Source organism: Canis lupus, chromosome 10, assembly GCF_003254725.2.
Source record: "Canis lupus dingo isolate Sandy chromosome 10, ASM325472v2, whole genome shotgun sequence".
Taxonomy (NCBI): Eukaryota; Metazoa; Chordata; class Mammalia; order Carnivora; family Canidae; genus Canis; species Canis lupus.
In genome coordinates this window covers 31,610,791-31,625,974 of record NC_064252.1, presented here as the reverse complement: position 1 = coordinate 31,625,974, position 15,184 = coordinate 31,610,791, and the positions used below count along the sequence as shown (strand labels likewise).

General features: G+C 44.7%; 1 protein-coding gene and 1 long non-coding RNA gene across 7 annotated transcripts in view; one reads left to right on the top strand and one right to left on the bottom strand.

Annotated features, from left to right (window-relative positions):
• SYN3 (synapsin III) overlaps positions 1 to 15,184 on the bottom strand; it is a 452,538-nt gene that overhangs the window by 110,652 nt on the left and 326,702 nt on the right. The gene's annotated exons all lie outside the window — the stretch shown is intronic.
• Positions 5,678 to 15,184, top strand: part of LOC125755923 (uncharacterized) — a 32,938-nt gene continuing 23,431 nt past the window's right edge. Inside the window, exons 1-4 of one of the 3 annotated variants that reach the window (XR_007413488.1) lie at positions 5,678 to 6,965; positions 9,388 to 9,504; positions 10,045 to 10,185; positions 10,338 to 10,606. This is a non-coding gene — a long non-coding RNA (uncharacterized LOC125755923). Of the gene's footprint in view, positions 6,966 to 6,992; positions 7,185 to 9,387; positions 9,505 to 10,044; positions 10,186 to 10,337; positions 10,607 to 15,184 lie in introns of those variants that run through there. The other 2 variants (XR_007413487.1, XR_007413489.1) reach the window with 2 other exon arrangements.

The following is a 15,184-nucleotide window of genomic DNA, read 5'->3' as shown; positions in this document are numbered from 1 at the left end:
GGCTCCATTTAACACTCCCAAATGAATCCCTTCCAGTCCAAACAAGCATGGAGCTTGCTAGGCCTGCATGCTCAGGAAGTAGAGTGAACTGCTGGGCAGATTATTTTTGTTTTCCCCTCACCACCACAAGCAATCAATGACATTCCTTTCTCGTCTAAACAAACTTTTTTGTGTCCTGGAGCCTGCCAGGAAGTAAAGAAATCCCCTTAGGAAGAGCCTCTCTCTACCTCTGGCCTCCTCCCTCCTTCCATTCTTGGGGAGGCAGCCTGGGGGCTTCCCAGTGTCGAAGCCTTGAGGAATTCTCTTTCTTACTGTCCTCCAAAAGTGGAGGCAGTAGGGGAGAGCTTGGTTCGAGTCTAAGGAATCATGGAGTCTCTATACCTCTGAGCCTCACATCTCAAACCCCAATTCAATTCTTTTTTTCTTTTTTAAAAATATTTTATTTATTTATGTGAGAGAGAGACAGAGAGAGTGCGGGCAAAGGGAGGGGAGGTAGAGGGAGAAGTAGACTGCCTGCTGAACAAAGAGCCTGATGTGGGGCTTGATCCCAGGACCCTGAGATTGTGACCTGAGCTAAAGTCAGATACTAACCAACTAAGCCACCAAGGAGTCCCCCAAGCTCAATTCTTGAGAATGATTTCTAATGTCAGGGTGTAAAACCACCGGGGGATAGGAGGATGGCAAGGTGGGGTGGAGAAGATGTTTCCAGTTCTAATACAGATGGAGGACTGGGAAAGGGCTCAGAGGTAAAAAATAAAATAAAAAATAAGTAAGGGGTGTGTATGTTCTGACAGTGAACACACTGGAACATTTTCTTAGAAATTAAAAAGTCACATACAAGGGACCCAGTATCTTTCCTAAAGGCAAAGAATAGGCTATAGGAAGGTTAAAAGAGAGTAAAGAGGGGCACCTGCATGGCTCAGTCGATTAAGCATCTGCCTTCAGGGATCCCTGGGTGGCGCAGCGGTTTAGCCCCTGCCTTTGGCCCAGGGCGCGATCCTGGAGACCCGGGATTGAATCCCACGTCGGGTTCCGGTGCATGGAGCCTGCTTCTCCCTCTGCCTGTGTCTCTGCCTCTCTCTCTGTGTGACTATCATAAATAAATAAATAATAAAAAAAAGCATCTGCCTTCAGCTCAGGTCATGATCTTGGGGTCTTGGGATGGAGCCCCCCGTGTTGGGCTCCCTGCTCAGCAGGTAATCTGTTTCTCCCTCTGCTCTCCCCCTGCTCGTGCTCTCTCTCTAATAAATAAATAAAATCTTTAAAAAAGAGAGAGAGCAAAGGGTGTAGGAACAGCAGAAAAATATCTCCTTGTATCTTAAATTTGGCTGCTTTAACCATTTGCTCTAAAAGTCACATGTGCTTTCATGTTTGTTTAATGTTTGTGAGACTGGGCAATATTTCTGAAAAATTAACTGTTTTTTTTTTTTTCTTTTTTGCTCTGGTTTGTCCTTTTGCTCTTGAGATCCTCTCTGATTTGAGACATTTGGCTGTTCTGTGGTCACTGCCTAAGGAAAGGGATGTGACAGCAAAAAACACAGAAAAGGAAGTGTCTTCTGGCTTTTGAGTTTCAAAGCCTAAGTCCTTTGGAAAACCCAAACCACTCTTGGCATAGCAGGCCATAGATTTGGGAGAAATAGGGTGAATGAGAGCAAAGCCTCTCACCTCTGAGATGAGAAAAAGAATTCCCCTGTCTGGGAGAAAGGGGAGATGAGGAGGTAAAACCATAAATGTGGATATTTTTGTGGGGGAGGGAATAGGGAGCTAGCTCTACCCTGCTTCCAGAACATGGGCCCTGGGGGACAGGTGGCAAATCCCAAAGAGGTTTTGTGGGATCCAGGTGGCAGAGGGGACCTGTACACTCTTTTCTGGCAGAACTACATCACTGGGGAGGCAGCAAGGCTCTAGAGAAAAAATGGTTGTATAAAATGTCTAGGTGGATGGAGCCTTCAGCAGAACTTCCTGTGCCTAATGAGAGGTCTAAGAAGAACAGAAAGATTCCTGTGACTTCCACAGGGACACAGAAGCAGTAGAAGGTCCAGAAAGGGACCACAGGAATGGAATTGATTGGATTCAACCTGTGTGGACCGTCCACTCCACAGGTGATGGACATCTCAGTGGATGCCAGTTGGACCAATGACATTGATGTTAACTGTTCCCTCCCCAATACCTTGGAACTAACCAAAGCTCCAAAACTCTGGTGTGGCTCTAGGAGAAGGGGAGGGAACCTCAAACTGATTGGGTTTTGTCCATGCCAGTACTTGAAGTAGAAAATCTGTTGAACCCTAGAAAAATCCAGTTCCATTTCTTACATCTGACTAAACCAGGGATTGCCGTGGACTGAGATTCTACTAACACGCTTGCTTGGTGTTGGCAGTTGTAATAAAGGCTTATATCTGAGTTTTAAACATTTCCTGAGAACTTATCTGCACAAACATTTTTGGGATAATAGATGAATAAAGACAGCCGAATGTATTATAAGAGGTGCTCCAGAAGGATTGCAAATGCAGTGTTATAGACAGGGAGACCTCAAGAAGATCTCAGGCTCTGCAAACTCTGGGTGAGGTTTTCCTAGGTTTGAGTGAAGGGCTGAGGTACTTCTGATGGGACTGCCTTTGTGGGCAGAGTCTGAGAAACAAAGACATGGTGGGAAGAACAGAGGTGGATATTGCAGAGGTACAGGGACAGCACATAATGAATGTCCCTTTCCCTTTGTGGTTCTATTTCAGAGGAGACAAGATGGTGGGTTGATATGAGTGGAGACCTGCTGGGCTTCTGGGAGGGATTTTTGGCAAGCGGTTTTGCACAGACAGTAAGAAGCATCAGGGTGAAAGACAAGGGCTAATTCCCCCAAAGCCCCTGCCCTGTGTGGCTGGGCCACCAAGGGGACCTCTCTGGACTTGAATCAGCTCAGGTATGTATGTCCCCATGACCACTACAGGCTTGCAGTTGGTCTGGTCACTTGTTTTGCCTCTTCCACTTATTCTCTATGTCATGAGGAAAACTGGCCTTTGCCTTTGGAAGAGGCTATCAAGAATGCCCCTTCTCCCAGTCTATGAAGACCAAACCCAAGGGTCAGCAGGAGAGGACTCAAAGGACCTCCAAGAAAATCTCTTGGTGGTCTTTTCTGAACCTACTGAGGGCTCTTCCTCTAAGGTTGCAGGCATATGAGGCTGGGCTGGAGTTCCTGGTGGTCCCTGCAAGGATATTGGTGATGCTTAGATGTAGCACTTTGTAGACTGGAGTCCATTATAAGAAGGTTACTGTCGAAGTGACCTTTCCAGCCTTCAGATTCCATCAAGAAGAATCTCAGCTTCGTGTTCTTTATTACCTCCCCACTCCTGCCAACTTCTAACTTGCTCTTGGAGCTCACAGCAGACAAGGGTCTCCAGCATGAATTTCATAATGTTGCTTTGTTTTTGTAAACCTTCTTTTGTTTAAGGCAGGAGACGCTGGTTTTCCATTTATGGTGGTCACATAGAGTTTCTTATAAAATATATTTAAGTTAAAATGGATCAAATTTAAAGAATAATCAATAATTGTATGCATTACAGTTATAGGTAGTACATGAATATGGTAAAAGCTACCGGCTATGACTGATGACTGAAGTCTGGGGACACTTGACTTGAAGTTTTGTCCCTAGTTAGAACTCTGTCCTCAAAGGTATTAATGGGAAGAACACAGCTTTGGTGCAATATAGATGCACTTGAGACTTGACTTTGTAAGGCCCCTTTGGAGTATGACCTTGGGGAGGTTGATTAACATCTCAAAGCTCTGGTTTCTTTAGCCATTAAATGAGATGGGCATTTAGGAGGGCCCATCTGATGCAATGAACACTGGATGTTACATGCAACTGATGAATCACTGAATTCACCCTCTGAAACTGATAATACACTATGTGTTAATTGATTTTAAAGAAATAAAAAAAGAAAAAGAAGAAAAATGAGAATGTACCATCTTATGGGGTTTTGCTGTAAGGATTAAATATACAAAACATATAGAATAGAGGCTGAACACAAAGCTTGCTGCACAGTAAATACTAACAAGTATGATTTTTGTTGTTGGTGGTAGTGATGTTAGAAAAGTAGTACCCTTTGAACACTGAAGTGCTATCCAACCCATACCGGTTACTTATATGATGAGCTTGTGAATTTTATATTCTTTCCTCACAGTGAGTTTTTTTTTGAAAAACCAAATGGGAAGAAATCAGAGATGGAGACAAACCATGAGAGATGCAACCCTGGGAAACAAACTGAGGGTTGCTGGAGGGAAGATGGTGGGGGGATGGAGTAACTGGGTGATGGGCATTAAGGACGGTATGTGATGTGACTGAGTACTGGGTGTTACACACAGCTGATGAATTACTGATTTCTATATCTGAAACTAATATGTTGGCTAATCGAATTTAAAGAAAAAAACCCTTTTAAAAAAATTGAAGTATAGTTGACATAAAATGTTATATTAGCTTTGGATGTGCAACATAGTGATTCAATCCTGTATATGTTACACAACAGCTATGCAATAAGTGTAGTTGCCACACAACATTATTACAATATCATGGACTATATTGCCCATGCTGTACTTTTCATACCTGTGACTTATTTATTTTATTTTATTTTTTTAAAAGATTTTATTTTTTCATGACAGAGAGAGAGAGAGAGAAGAGAGAAAGAGAGAGAGAGAGAGAGACAGAGAGAGAGAGGCAGACACATAGGCAGAGGGAGAAGCAGGCTCCATGCAGGGAGCCTGACGTGGGACTCGATCCCGGGTCCCCAGGATCACACCCTGGGCTGAAGGCAGCACTAAACTGCTGAGCCACCCGGGCTGCCCAGTGACTAATTTATTTTATAACTACTATTTGTCCCCTTCACCTATTTCTCCCCCTTGCAGTGAGTTTGGATGAACATGAAACTAAGAGGCCCTGGGTATGTGTGTGTGGCAGAATGAAGTTGGAAATAAGGAAACATATATGTCCTGACCATATGTTGTTGGTGGTTGCATCGTTGTTACTAACTCCTCACCCCTCTCTGTATCCCACCCTTTTGCCAGGTGCCTTTGCAGTTTCCTTCACTAAGGAGGAGTATCATCCCCCGCCCTTAATTTTGGATGTGGCCATGTGACTTGTGTTAGCCAATGGAATGCTAGTAGGCATGAGGCCAACAGTGGAGTAACATACTTGTGTGTTCAGGTGGGTCCTCCTGTCCCTCTGCCCTTGCCCTGCTGGCTTGCTAGTCGATGTGGAGCTAAGACCTGCTGGGCCCATCTGCATCAGCTAATTCCCACCCAGTGGCTGTTTTTTAAGCCACTGAGTTTTGGAGTGGCTTTTAATGAACAAGAATTGTGTTGATAGATGTTGATGGCCTCTACTATGTACCTGCACAGACGCTTTTTCTTAGGTGTTTAAAATGATCCTCAAACATTCCCATCTTACTAAGACTTGGAGAAAGCCCTTGTGGTCCACGGTCATGCAGGGAAAAGACAGAGCTTGGAGGTAACTAAGACTTTCAGAACTTGATCTTTCCACTACATCATGGAAGAATGGGGTGGTGGGAAGTGGAACACAATGTGACTGGTTTCACAGCTGGGCCTAAGGCTGTTCCCGTCCATAGTCATTCCTGAAACCACACTGGCCAACATCATAAAGCTAGGACTGTGACATCACAGGATGACTCAGGCAGGAGGTGGTAGGACAGGGAAGCCCTGGTAGAGGGCTGGGCAGTTATAAAACCTCAGTCTAAATAGGGACAGGGTGGTAACATTAGTAGACAGGGCTGGGTCACAGAATCGGGTGGTTTGGGTCAAATAATGACTGAAATTTATTTTGGAAAATATTTTCCCAAGTGTCTCACTGAACCTTGTGGGAATGAGAAAGTGATGGGGAAAGCCAAGAGGGAAAGCTGACAAGGTTAAGGCATAACCAGCAGGGCTTGATTTCATAAAATTCAGGGCATCAGATGTTCCTAGGGGCAAACTCTTGCTCATCCTTTAGAACCCTACCCCCTTTCCCTGCTCTGAGATCTGTCCCTGTCATATGCATACTCAATCCCAAATCCCTCTATTAATTATTCAGTGATGAAGTAACAGTCAACATTTGCTGAGCATGTACTAAGTGCTAGACACTGTTCTCTGCAGTTTACACCTTTGTTTATTCTTTCAATTTCCACCACAACTCTAACAGGAATAGGAAATACTCCTATTACCCCCATTTTACAAATGAAGGAGAAAAAGGCACAGGGCAGTGAAGTGAAAAACCCAAGGTCATATAGCTATTAGACTGAAATTTGAATGCTAGAGTATGGTCTGAATTACTCAGCTGTGTGTTTACTGCACGGGATTGTAATGGTCCTATTCTATTATTAAATGAAATAATGCACATCAAGCACTTTGCCTAACATTAGGGAGAGCTCCCAAAATATTATGAATACCAAGTCCTAATACATTGGTATGAATTTATTTATTAACTTCTAATAGCTGCTTCCACAGTTCTCTTTAGGGAGGGAAGTTTTTGTGGGGAAAATACTTTGGTGAGTGGTTGAGATGGAAGGTAAACCTCCTAAGGGCCTGGAGTCAGCTAGAGCCAAGGCTTCCTGGGTGGCAGGGAATGGCCTGCACAGGAAAATGAGATTTGGTGAACTGGAAGGGAGTTGGGGATGAAGATGGGAGGGCAAGGAAGACTCTGTGTCATGATATGAGACCCCCTCCTAGGACCCGATTATGGTTGTCCATGCACTTACTAAATACACCATTCCTATGGGAGAGATTGCTGTTTGTGGTGGGAGTGGGAGAAGCAGCTGAACTTGATGTTTTGTTTGATGTGCTGTGAGATGATGGCCTGCAGGATGCCAGTGCCCCAAAGACTGTGTACTAGAGAAGATGAGTCCACCAGGGATTAGCAAAAATCCAAGGGAGGCCAAGGAATTTTTCTTAGATCCTAAAGGATCAGGAGATCTCCATCTGACATCTGGGTAAGGTTGTTATTACCAATGTCATTATTAACATTCTTTTCTCTCTACAGAATGCACACTCCTAGAAGGCACTGCTCATTCATCTTGGCTTCCCAGGGCCAACTTACTGTTTGGAACTGAGCAAGACTTTGACACACAGTTCCTGAGTGAATGAATGAAAAGGCTTTGAACTAAGGGTCAACAGTGCCTGCTCAGATGTATGCCAATTCAGCCATTTTTGTGAGTGTGTGTGGGTGTTTAAGCAGACTCTATGTCTAATGTAGGACTTGAACTTACAACCCCAAGATCAAGAGCCACATACTCTACTGACTGGGCCAGGCAGGCACTCCATCAACTTAGCCATTCTTTTTTTTTTTTTTTTAATTTTATTTATTTATTCATGAGAGAGAGAGAGAGAGAGAGAGAGGCAGGGAGCCTGACATGGGACTCAATCCCGGGTCTCCAGGATCACCCGAAGGCAGCGCTAAACCCCTGAGCCACCCCAGCTGCCCCAATTTAGCCATTCTTAACATCTCACCACAAAGGGGGTACTCTGACTATCTTAGTTTGTTCATATCTGAAATTATGGACTTGCTTGACATGTTCCTGACCTACTCTCTGCTTTCCTGACTGCTACTGATGCCACACCCAACTATATCTCTGGACTCATTCCTTAGACTTGAATTTGAGTATGGTGTTGTATGGCCCTTTTCTCCTCCTATTGTGGGCTTGATATTACAATAGTGGTTCGCACCCGGAGACAGTTTTCTCCCTCAGCAGACATTTAGCAATATCCAGATATATTTTTAGTTGTCACAACTAAAGAGATTGATACTGACATTTAATGGGTAGAGGCCAGGGATGCTTCTAAATATTCTACAAAGCAAAGGACAGTCTCCTGTTGTGGTCAGCTGGGGGCTGCTATAATAAAATACCAGAGACTGGGTGGTTTAAGTGACAGACAATTATTTCTCACAGTTCTGCAATCTGGGAGGTCCAAGATCAAGGCGCTGACAGATTCAGTTCCTAGTGAGAGCCTTCTCTGGTTTGTAGACAGCTGCCTTCTTGCTGTGTGCTTATGTGGCCTTTCCCAGGTGTGTGAATGTGAACAGAGAGAGAAATCTCTCTTTTCCTACTTTTATAAGGGCACAAATCCCATCACGAAGGTACCAGCCTCCTCACCTAACTAAATCTAATTATTTCATAAAGCCCAAATGCCATGTTCAAATACCATCACACTGGAGGTTAGGGCTTCAACATATGAATTTTGGGGAGATGAAAACGTTGAGTCCATAACACTCCCACAACAAGGAGTTATTTAACTTAAAATATTAATGATGCTGAGGTTAAGAGACCCTGCATTAGAGTGTTATGGTTAAGAGCACACTTACCAGAATGTAGAAGAACCAGTTTGGGTCCACCCTCTGCCACTCACTTCAAGACAGAGATGAAAATTGTATCTACCTTTAGGGTCAAGAAGATTAAATTAGGTCTGACCAACAACTAGGTAGGTCCTGCTTTCTGCTTCCTGTAATCCTCACCCCAACACACACATTTAAAGTAGCACGGACTGGCAGGTTTCTCTATGGTCCAGGGACAGACCTCATGAGGGTTCAGGCACCTCCAGGTCCATATATTACTAGTTCAGAGGCCAAGACTGAAGAATGTAATTCCTTGTCTCATGAACCATGATATGCTCAGTCCTTCTGTGCACCCAGGTCTGGGAAGTAAGCACCTTTGTTGGAAGTAACTAATTGTTTTTCTTTAGTTGTCTTATACCCTGGGGAGTTAGTTTTGGGGCATAACATAATTGTGAATGCAAACAGATATATGCAACTAAGCAAATGAAATTTATATAGAAATCTGGTTTTATTAAAGGAAACCCTTTTTTTGGGTGGAGGTGAGGGGAACGGGCAGCCTCTGTTCTAAGAGCAGTAGCTCAGTCTCAGAATTTATGCTCTAAGAATTTATTGCCCATTGACAGAATGTCAGAGCAGGAAGTGATGTCAGAGATTACCTTGTCAAACTCCCTCATTTTACACTTGAGAAACTGAGACCCAAAAGGGGAGAGAAATTTCCTCAGAATCACATCCTAGTTGTGAGATCTCACACCCTGTCCAGGCTGGTTCACCCCACCATGCCACCTCTTGATAAAGGGAGGCCCTATCAGATTAGATGTCAAGGAATAGATGATTTTCCCCTAAATTTTAAGCTCAAGCTTCATGTTAAACAAGAATTTGATTTTCAGAATCATCTCCTGCAATGGGGCTTTATTTGAATTTCTCTTTTCTTCTCTTGGCCTGGATGCAGCATTGAAGTAGTTCCCTCTGTGGGTGCCTCACTCCATACGTAAACACATGTCTACCATATATACACAGGCACACACATTTGTCATTCCTTCCCAGAATGACTTAATGATTTCCATGTAACCAATATGTTGCAGCTGTTGGCTTCCTTCAGGCTGAAGCACTCAGAAAATCATCAGTTATCAAGTTGCCTTCCCGTCACTGCTTTTTCCCAGCCCTGTACATTTTTTCCTTCTTTCCTTTAAAAATACAAGGTAAGAAAAAAAATAAGAAGAAGGTAAGAAAACAAATTAAGACAAAGATATTGGGACCCTACTTCCAACCAAATCCTGGCACAGGGTCTGCAAGGACCAGGCTGATACTATGTTTTTGTGGAAGGGCTTCCAATAGGAGACAATTTTAGTTTGCTCCTCCATGGCAGAGAGCTTTCAGTCAGGAGATGCAGGAGGAGATAGGTTGGGGGTCAGGAGGTGAGAAGCATGCTTTGGAGAAGACAGTGTCCTGAGTGGATGTAGCCAGAAAGACTGGGGTGCAAATTCTTACTTTGCCATTTGCTAGCTATGTGACATTGAGAAAATTGCTCAACATCTCTGAGCCCCATGTTTTCTAATATGCAAATAGCACCTGCTGATTAGAGTGAGTGCTTAGGAAACATATCTGTCTCCATATCCTGGCTTCCTTTCCCACCCTTTGCTCTCTGGCCCGTGGAATGTAAGAAAGAGATAGGTATTTTCTGTGAGCAAGTAACACCAAACCTTCAGTACCTGTTTGGCCTTGCCCATGACTTCTTCCAGAATCTGCTTACCTGGACAGGTGCAGAGGACCTGCCTGTCCTGGCTTTAACGCCAGCTCCTGGGACCCATACCAGGAGCTACAATGCCCGGATGTTTCCTGCTGGGCTCATGTCTGAGACACTAGGCTGTCACAGCAACCAGGTAAGTCTGTTAGGAGCAGCCTGGACTGGCCAGGTTGCCTCAAACTTATTGTCTATTTTATATCTTCACGCACCTTACCATTCTACTCCCCTTCATCTTTTTTTTTTTGTCTGGACTCTAACTCCTACTCTCAACTCTATCTGCTCATTCAGGTATCTTCTCACCTTCTCAAAGCCTGGCTCCAGTCTTACCTGATTTAAAAAGTGAATCTATCATTGGCAACTTCTTCAAGCAACCCCCAAATCAAGTTCCTTGACTCCATATTCAAAGCCTCCTATGGCCTGGCTCCTACCTTATCTTCCTTTGGTCCCCATCATGTCCCCCATAAACCATCCCAACAGGACCACTTGTCTCATGCCTTCCTGTCTTTGAGCCTTTGCCCTGCTGTGTTACTCTTGGAAGGGCCCCCCTCTCTCTCTCCTGGTCGTAGGTCAATATCCAGCTTAAAACAGGCTGCCCCAAGATGCTGGGCCTAGCCCTCTCCTCCTTGTTGACCTGTATGCTTCTCTATGCTAGGGGTGGGGTCCACTCCTTGGAATTTTCCAGTTCCTGTCCCTTATCAAATGTCTTTGGCATTTACCACTTTCTAGCTCATATTATAGTTAGTGGTGCATAAGTTGCTTTTTAGGCTGAACCATAATGGCAAATGCCCATCGGAGAAAGACATGGTGTAGGGAAGTCCAGAGAAGAGGAAGAATAAAGTTGGCCTTCTCCACTTCAAGGGATTGTGGGAGGAGGACAGAGAGAGAGAGAGAGAAAAGCAGAGGGAGGGGCTGGTGAGCAGCTGGGCATCACCTTTGAATTGAAGTACCATCTCTGAGGACCTTTTTGGGTTGAGGAGAGAGCTGATGAGGAAGGTGGGAGGCTTCTGCCCAATTCTCATTTGGACTTCTGGGAAGAGACCACCTCACAGACATCCTCTCCACCTCCAATATCTCCCACCCTGTCAGCCTGAGCCTGAGAGAGCCTGAGTCTGCCCTCTGGAGACACCTTTAATTCTCCTGCGACATAGAAAGGAATCAGAGGCTCCATAAGTACCTGAGGGGGGAGGGGTAGAAGCTAGTTAGAAGTAGAGAGCTGGCTGGAGCTCAAGGAAGGTTGCTGCCACCAGGGCCAAGTGACCCTTCAGTCAGGGGCCACTCACATTCAGTCTGCCTAGTTAGAGACAGTCTTGTCTAGGCAGACCTCAGTGGGTAGGTGGTGCCAGTGAGAGATGCAAGCATGAATACAGGACAGAATGTAGGATTGGTTGTAAGACTGTTTCTCAGTTCCTGCTAAATACCTGTTTTAATTCTTTCTTCAGGATCTCAGAAACAAACAAAATACACCCAACCAGAATATAAATGATTTGTATTAGAAAACAACATGCCCTAGAGTATAGCCCAATATATAACATTACACAATGGCCTAATAGTAATATTAAAAATGGGTTAAACTGCATCTTCAATAATAGATAGACACTATATTTGGGGACAGTTTCTGAGAACTCCCTTATATGGCATCTAATTTTCAAGTTTGTTACTAAACTTTAGAATCCACTAACAATCCTCTGTGATCCTAAGCAACACAATTCAATGTAGAAGTAGAAAAAAAGTGTCACAGACTCCTCAGCATTTAGCTGTCTTTGCCAGGCACAAGGGAGGATGGTGGAAACCAGGGGGTATGTGCAAAGGTGAGATAAATAACCTCCCCTGCAGGGGCTACAAGAAGCAGCAAAGGGGGATGTTGAGCTGAACCTTGAAAAATGAGGTTTGTGTCCATCTGAGAGAGAAGGCAGGGGTGGGCATTCCAGGTATAGGGAACAGCATGCACAAAGAGATGGAAGCATGAGGAAGCATGGTGGATTTAGTGGTAACACTTGGTGATATCTGGGAGGATAGATTCAACTATTAATGACAGTTATCAGGATGCCTGGGTGGCTCAGTGAGTTAAGCATCTGCCTTTGGCTCAGGTCATGATCCCAGGGTCCCAGGATCAAGCCTACTTATCTCTCTCCCTCTGCCTGCCGCTCCCCCTGCTTGTGCATGCATGCTCTCTCTCTCCATCAATTAAATAAATATTTTTAAAAAATGAGTTATCCTATAATAAGTGCCCACAGGTTCCATGTTTTACCTTAACCCATTCTATTTTGATGATGACTTTATGAGGTAGATACTATTGTTCCCACTCTATAGATGAGGGAGCTGGGGCACAGAGAAGTAATATGCTCAAGGTCACCTAGCTAGCAAGTGATGGAATCAGGAATCAAACCTAAGTAATATGTTGTACTAGGGTAACCAACTCTCCATATTATCTCATTAATCCTTCCCAGAATGATGCTCTGAGGTGTAGATACTGACCTTACAGAGGTATAGAGACATTTATTAACATGCCCAAGATCACACCATGGGGATGTGGAGGAACAGAGATTCTAACTCAGGCAGACTCTAGAGCCCACGCCTAACCTCGTCCCCACTGGCCTCCAGGGTACTGGTCAAACTATATTGAAGTTGCCAGTTTATAGCTAGCTGATTCCCCTGAGATAGGACTATGTTAGGGTAGGGGCCATGTGGAATTATTTGTCACTGTATTCCCAGCATCTAGCACGGTGTCCAGCACACAGCAAGTGCCCCATCCATAGAGTATTTACATTTTAAACCATTAAGAGGCAGTACAGTAAAGTCCCTAAGAGCCCAAATTCCAAAGCCAACCTCTCTGGGCTCAAATCCCAGCTCAGCCACTTCTAGCTGTGTAATCTTTTTTTTTTTTTTTATTTTAAGGATTTTATTTATTTATTTATGAGAGACACACAGAGAGAGGGAGAGGCAGACACACAGGCAGAGGGAGAAGCAGGCTCATGCAGGCAGCCCGACGTGGGACTCGATCCCCAGGTCTCCAGGATCACTTCCCGGGTTGAAGGCGGCACTAAACCACTGAACCACCTGGGCTGCCCCCTAGCTGTGTAACCTTAGGCAAGTTTCTTCACTCTCTACCTGTTTCTTTATCACTGATAATAATTGTACTAACTTCATCAGGTTGTTGTATTGAGTTAGCGCACATAAAGCATTTACTCGACACTCTCATGTGCGATGCATTCTTTGTAAGTTTTTGCTAGCATTCTTGGTGCCACCCAGTCCTCTGGTGTCTGGTTTAGGGAACAGGGAGACATCATATAACTCAAATGCTCGATCTGTGGTTCTCTCCAGCAAGTTTGAGGCAAAAGAATATGGGAGAAACTCGGCAATTTTGGGCATATATGATAGTTGACAAAGATAGTTGACACAGATGATAGTTGACCTGACACAGCCTTCAGAATGCTTATCCCTGGGCTCTGGATCCCACTTATCAGTTATTGTACGCACCTCTCTTACTGTGCCATGTGCTACATGAAGGTACGGTTTAGGGAAATGATGCAAGTTTTAAATTTTATCTCTGCCAATGAGTAGTGGTGTAACTTCAGGTAAATTCCCTAATCTCAGTCGTGTCTGCAATCAAGTGGGGATTATGTAATAGAATCTACTCCAAGGTGTGCAAATTCAGGGGAGTAACCTAAGTATCTGACATGGTGCTGGCATTGAGCAGAACCCTCAACAAATGTTTGCTGCCCCTCCACTCCACCTAGCGCAGGGTTTGCATCTTCTTCATTGCTGAAATCTCCCACAATGCCTTGCAGAGAGGACGTGCTTCACATAATGCTTAATGAGTACATGGAGGAAGGCTTATTAAAGGACATTAAAACAAGCTGTGGGAGAGGAGGGAGGAGCAAGGGAGAATGAGTGGAGATCCAGGAGGGGATCTTTCCATTTTATGGCAAATACAGTAAAAAAAACAAAAACAAAAACAAAGTGCTTTTTAAAGGTAAGGCAGAAACTTACTGGGGAGATGAGGGCAGCCAGGGTGGCTGAATTTGGGGGAAACAGGAAGAAGGGGGCAGTGAAGAGGTGGTTGGGGCTCCCCAGGCTCTTTGTGCTAACAACAATTAGTGCCTGCCTTTCCCGGAATGGGAGGGCCAGGAGCTGCCAGTACCCAGGAAGCAAGCATGGGTGAGCAGGGCTGCAGAGGGACCTAGTGTGTATGAGAGGGAGGGGCACTGCCGCTGGAGGCTGGGTCTTGGGTCACCACAGCGAGGGACAGGCTGGCCCTGCTCTGTCAGGTCAGATGCAGGGCAGCTGACATTCCTTCTCAAATTACAAAAATACACATCTCTCATGTTTTCAAGGGCTTTGTGATTTGTACAGCCTGTGGGACGACTATGGAGTTACCCATCTGATCCATGAGGCATCATGATCCATAGATGCCATTACCCCTGTGTGACTGATGGGGAGTTTCAGGGTGTCAATGACTTTTCTATGAACCTGCAGTAGGCTGTATACAAAGATGAGGGTGCAATTAATTTCATCTGTGGCTGAAAAGGGGACACTGAGCTGGTTCTTGAAGGGTGAGCTGTTGTCCATCTCACGGAGAAGGTAGGGAAAGACTTTTCAAGCATAGGGAGGAAGCATGGTGGATTTAGTGATAGTAATAGTAACTATCCCTAACATATACTGACAATGTACATGTGCTAGGAACTATTTTGGAGGCTTCATACACAGAACTCAATCAATTCTCAAATGGTCCAGTCTGGTAGATGTTACTGAGAGCTCCATTTTACAGATGAGGAAATGGAGGTGCAGAGAGTTAAGTGATTTCCTTAAGGTCACAGTGGTAATGAGTGGTGGTGAGTCTAGGACTGGAAGGCAAACAGTGTGATCAAGGTGTTAAGGGCTAGGCGGTAAGGGATGAAACATATGGCTAGAGAGGTGGAGTGGGCCAGATGAAAAAGGAAGGCAAAGTATTTGGAGTGTGTCCTGTTGGCAATGGGGGGCCACTGATGGTCTAAGCAGGGGATTGTTAGAAAAATCCGTGTGACACTGGGCAGAGGGTGACCTGGAGAGAATGAGGTCATTGGGGGTGTGTTGGGGGAGATAGCCAGATCTTTTGTTCTGACATGTGGGCTAAGCTGCTCTTTCCACCTGGATAA